General features: G+C 34.0%; 1 long non-coding RNA gene across 1 annotated transcript; it reads right to left on the minus strand.

Annotated features, from left to right (window-relative positions):
• Positions 1 to 239: 239 nt before the first annotated feature.
• On the minus strand, positions 240 to 5,840 carry LOC125165173 (uncharacterized). The gene is made up of 3 exons (XR_007152003.1): positions 5,748 to 5,840; positions 4,328 to 4,348; positions 240 to 425 (listed from the first exon to the last, which is right to left on the minus strand). It is a non-coding gene; the product is annotated as an uncharacterized LOC125165173 (long non-coding RNA).
• Between the last annotated feature and the right edge of the window lie 218 nt (positions 5,841 to 6,058).

A 6,058-nucleotide genomic window follows, 5' to 3' on the forward strand; every position in this document is an offset into this window, starting at 1 on the left:
TTAGATTGGAAAATACCTAGTATAAAATTAAGCCTTCTTTTTTTTTTTTTTTTTGGCACTGTACTCTTCCTTTGCACTGTTTTTCTCTGTCCTTGAAAAAAGGTTTATACAGTTTTACTTAGAGTAGAAGAAAGAAAAAGACAAAGTCGATACTATCTACTTAATTTCCCACATTTTGGAAAAGGGATTGTCTCTATCTCCTCTCAAAAATAATCGCATTGGCATCTAAGCATGTTTTATTGAACCATTTATGTGTTTTTCGGTGGAGACCACATCTGCTTTTCTTATCTAATGAAAAGGAATGATAGGAACTTTAGCAAATCCAGTAGATAGGGCCTCAAATATTACTTGCCCATGTGTAGGGCTAGCTCTAGATTTACTTTTATATTACAATAAATGCCAGTTGCATCTTCTTTGTACTCTCTCTGAAAAAGAACAAGACATGGTTATGTATGCTGAAAAAACATTTCAGATGACCAGAAAAAAAAAATAGCAAACTTTGATAATATATTATTCTGCTTTTTCTGAAGTTTATGATAATAGGCCCTTTTCATCCCATTCCTATCTTTTCTATCTTTGGATGTACCTCTGAAGAGAGTACAAAAGGCAGAAGGGGAAATGTATGCCAGGAGAATAGAACTCACTGTACAGAAATTAAAAGTGTGATGAAATCTCTTGAAGGAACAATGTGCAAAGCATTCTGCACTTTAACTTGAGCAATGACAATGCTGTAGATTTTAAATAATCAACAGTATTTAAAGAAATACTATAGAAATGTAAAATGTCAAAAAATCTCAGACCCTATGTTAAATTTATATTCCTTTCAAATATTTTTGGATGTTGATGTGAGAGAACAGGAAGATACTTAAGGCGAGAGACTCAGCAGAGCAATAAATTCCCTCCTACTGCTTTTAATTAAAATTAATATGTTTTATTCATTTAGTATGACCTCTTTAATGAAGCATACATAATTGGAATCACTTTTATATCCCTTTTGTGTTAATATATTGAGTTAGTTTATTGGTTTGGTGACTTGAAAGAAATATTGGTTAAGAGCAGTGGCTATGGAATGAGAGCCTAAATTTGAATTTTGGATTCCCCATGTATTAACTAATTATCTCACATAAGCTCTGATTTCTCAGATGCACAATTCCTTCCTTAGTAAAACAGACACAAAAATATTTACCTTATAAGGTCATTGTAAGGACTAAATGAGATAATATATGCTAAACACTCAACATAGTTTCCTGGTGAAGCATAAATGTTTAATAATTGATAGCAAAAATGAAAAGAACAAAATTATTTTCCATTCCAGTATAGGTTCACTAATTGAATATGAGGAAATATACTTTGAGATGATTACTTGAAGTACAACAATTCAATATTCAGCAAAACTTTATATAGACATACATATGTAATGTATGTGTGTATGCATATACACAATATGCACATATCAACACAGGTACACATGCATATATATAAAGTAATGCAAAAAAAGCACTTTAGGTAGTAAGAAATGAATATGCATAATCCATTTATATGTTTTACAATTACTTATTCTAATATTTGTATCTGTTTCTATATTAGCACATTCCAGAAGGATAAGCAATATTTCTAGCACTGCTTATTCAGAAAACACATCTGCATGTACTTTAAGAATCCGTTGGGGTTCTAGGCTCCCTGTAGTATAATGCTGTTGAGTATAACTTAGGCTGGAAATCTTTCAGGGATAGCATCATAACACATCCCATGATTTCATGCATTATCTGGCTGGCATTGTTCCCAGTGGGGCAAGAGAGACACACACTAACATGGCTGTCGAAACAAGTTAAGATGAATCATCTGAAAATATGTTAAAGACTAGGATTAGTGAAGACAGCCTACTAATTTTCATTTAAGTGTTTTGTAATATCACTTGATATTAGACCGTCTGTTCAGGAACTTACCACCTGCAAATTCTATTTCTTTATTAAATCCAAAAAGTTTAACTTTGGAGTAGATGACAGAGAGCTAAAAGGAAATGGGGAAAACTAGAAACGTATATAGAATAAGTTTTAAATGAGATGACTGAAATTATCCAGAGAATAATTTTTATCATCAGTAAATATGCTTTTCACCCTTTCCTCTTGATTCACATAAATTTAATAAAGAGAGTAAAAAAAATGTGTGCTGGCCTGCATTTTATTATGTAATAACGTTTGCATGGTACCGCTTTTCTGTTTCTCACTTCATCAGTACTGTTTTTCATTTGGTTGGACCTCCTCAGCTGTGACAGTGTCGGAAAAAAGCATCTGTAGTTGTGCAATCATCTACTGAAAGCTATTCTGTTTCCATGTAACTATACGTCTCTTTGAGACCAAATGGGAGATGGTTAATGTTAATAAATAAGCAGTTTCTGCATAAATAAAGACCAGGCCCTAAAATCTACAGGCTTGATTAATTATTTTTTTTCTGTGCCAAGCCAAATGGACTCATAAAACAAGCGATAAAGCTGTGAATTGTACACTTAGTTACAAATGCATTCAGAATAAATATGGTTTCTATTTGTAAATACAAATATTATAGCGCTATGGGATTCAACCTTAATCTATTACAAGAGAGAAAAATACAAATATATGACCCTTGTGCATAATGCACATTTGTGCCAAAGTACTGCAGCAATGGATAATATGTTTGTCTTTGGTTTAGATGCCAAAAATGTGCTTCAAAGCCTTGGAAGATGAGACCAACTCACCTCCTTTCTGGCCTCTCACTGCTCCTCACAAACTTTAATATTTAATCTGATCAAATGGGGGCAGTACATGGTGATTTTCATACTAGCCTTGCATATTTGCATGCATTTAAGAATATGGTCTTTAAAAGAGGAGAGGTACTATTTTTTTAAAAAAACGTTGCTTTATATTTCTATGAATGTAGAAACAGAGGACTGTAATTAAGGAGGAGCTATGTTAGCTATTTATCTATTTATTGCTATAAGGACAATTTTTACTACTGTTTGAATAATTTGTACAATACTCTTTTTTGCTGCAATTTTTCTCATTTGTTACAGTGAGACCATAAAAGTCACGATTGACCACAACAACAATCGGTTGCCTTAGATTGGATTTTGATGCCACAAATTCACCATTTCATTTTAGTATCCAATAGCTGGAGAACTCAAGCTGAGAGGAAGGAAAACCTTGTTTAAATATAAATAGCTTTGACAATCATCTGGGATAGTTAAAAGGATTATGAGAAACACATGAAAGGTAATAGATACTTTTTTTAAACAATAGAGTTTGAAGTTTCTTCTGTTCTGAATGTTCTACTTTACAAAGAGAAAATATAAAGTAAAAAGATAAATTATTATATTTCATTTATGGCCTCATTTCCATTTAACAACAAAACTATTTTATGATGATAAGATTCTTGTAAACTATTGTCTTTTTCAAAATAAACATATAGTTTTTTTATTAGCAGGCTATTTGGAAAAATTGGCACTTCAAGAATATTCATTTATAATTAATATAAAAATATAATTAAAAAATAAACTATGCCTTAAGGAATATGAGGTCTCCATTCAGAAGCCCCATGTGTTTTACGAAGTCCTAATAGACTTCAGTTGGCTTTGCTGGCGATTGCCTTCCGCCCAGTCATATTTAACACCTCTTACATTCAACTATCCTTCTCAAACCTGAATCTAGCATCTATGTCCCAGTAGCTGTGTAAATATATGTATATTGACCCCTGAAAAGATGATAGTGACCAAAACCACTTCTACATCAGTATATATTTTTCATGCCTAAACCAAAAATTGAATTCAATTCTCAGATCAAATGCTACCTGTTCTTTGAAGATCCCATCAATTTCTTAATTCCATCACAAGCCTAAATTTAGGTCTTCCTCCTTCTGTACTCCTATTACATTTTATGTAGATACACATGCACACTTCCATTAGAGACACCATCGCACTCTAATGTATGCCCTGAGTTTGCCTGGTCACCTCCTCTATAGATCGTAAGAGTTCTATAAGATACAGAAAATGCCTTCTTATCGTACTTGTTAAATTAAAAAGCCCAATTTAATATGTGATGAGTGAGTAATGAAGTAATTCAAAGTGCAGTAAAACCTTGATTTGGGAGCATAATTCATTCCAGAAACATGCTTGTAATCCAAAGCACTTGTATATCAAAGCGAGTGTCCCCGTAAGAAATAATAGAAGCTCAGATGATTTGTTCCACAACCCAAAAATACTCATATCAAAATGATTACAATACTGTAATATAATACAAATAATAAATAAAATACAAAATATAAAGAAAAAATAAACAAATTAACCTGCACTTACCTTTGAAAACCTTTGTGGCTGCTGTGAGGGAGACAAGAGAGAGAAGGGTTATTGTGTAGGAAGACTTTCACTGTCACTAATGGGATCACTGCTATCTATTGGCTGGATGGAATCTTTTTCTGCATGGGGGCCATTGTATACAGTAGCATGGATGTTGACTACAGTACGGTATTAATAAACTCTTGTCATATACTGTGTTTAATGTAACTGGCAATAAGGCAGCAGGAGAAAGGATCTATATCTGCAGGCAGCCTGACCTATAATGAAGCAAAGCATTCCTAAGCTTACTCTTATATGAAAAAGCAAAGGACTGTCCATAGGTGCTCTGAAGTGACAAAAAATACACTTTTGCCAGTTGTGGGAACCTTCCAGTGTCCTGAAAAATCTGTTATTTCTGCCAAACACGGCCTGAGATCGAGCATCTGAGCATGGGTAATGATTAACCACAATCACGCAGCAAGAGAGAGAGAGAGAGAGAGAGAGAGAGAGAGAGAGAGAGAGAGAAGAACCATTGGCTCAGTTGTGATCATGTGGTGTTTGGCATCATGTACTACTTGTATTGCAAGACTTGTTTTATCACTCATTTATCAAGTTAAAATTTATTAGAAATGTTTGCTTGTCAGGGAACCTCAGTGGCTTAGTCGGTTAAGTGGCCAACTTGGGCCCAGATCATGATCTCAATGGTTCATGATTTCAAGCCCCACATCGGGCTCCATGCTGCTAGCTCAGAGCCTGGAGCCTCTCCCTCTCTCTCTGCCCCTCTCCCACTCACACTCTCTCTCTCTCTCTCTCTCAAAAATAAATGTTAAAAAAGTTAAAGAAAAGAAATGTTTGCTTGTCTCACCAAACACTCACAGAACAAGTTACTTGCAATCCAAGGTTTTACTCTACTTAGAAAATTTGTTTTGAGGGGCGCCTGGGTGGCTCAGTTGGTTGAGCGTCTGACTTCGGCTCAGGTCATGATCTCGCAGTCCGTGAGTTCGAGCCCCGCGTTGGGCTCTGTGCTGACCGCTCGGAGCCTGGAGCCTGTTTCAGATTCTGTGTCTCCCTCTCTCTCTGACCCTCCCCCGTTCATGCTCTGTCTCTCTCTGTCTCAAAAATAAATAAACGTTAAAAAAAATCTTAAAAAAAAAAGAAAATTTGTTTTGAAATCCTGGATTACAGATAAATTACTAATTTGATACACTCTTTCTTCACTCTACATGAACCTGTTTCCTGTCCCATAATCTAAAATACATTCAATAGCAGAATGAGGAATATAATTTACTTCAGTTAGCCATTTAAATATGAAACTATATTACTTATGTGGTGTTTCTAAATTATGAGAGAATTAAATGAATTTCTATGGAAAGTATGTGAAGCCAGAAGCAAATAATAATGAACAAATTATTCATAAGAAGATTCTATAAACACAAGGTACCTTAAGTATTTTAGAGACTCTTTGGATGGGGGATTCAAATCATTGGAAGTTTGGAATCCAAGTGTCCCTCTGCTTCTTCAAGTCTTTCTTTCTTTCTTTTTTTTTTTTTTTTGAATGAAGACAGTAATGAATAGGTGAAAGTAAATACATGTATTTTGAAATGTTTAGATTTACTTAATGCTCTACATGTTCTCTTATGTTTTGTTTTTGTTGAGAAGAGAAATTTATACATTTGTCTTCCTATTATATATATTTTGTAATTGAAAGTAATGCTCTTTACCCATTAGTTTATTTGAACTTGCTACACAGAC

Source organism: Prionailurus viverrinus, chromosome B2, assembly GCF_022837055.1.
Source record: "Prionailurus viverrinus isolate Anna chromosome B2, UM_Priviv_1.0, whole genome shotgun sequence".
NCBI lineage: Eukaryota > Metazoa > Chordata > Mammalia > Carnivora > Felidae > Prionailurus > Prionailurus viverrinus.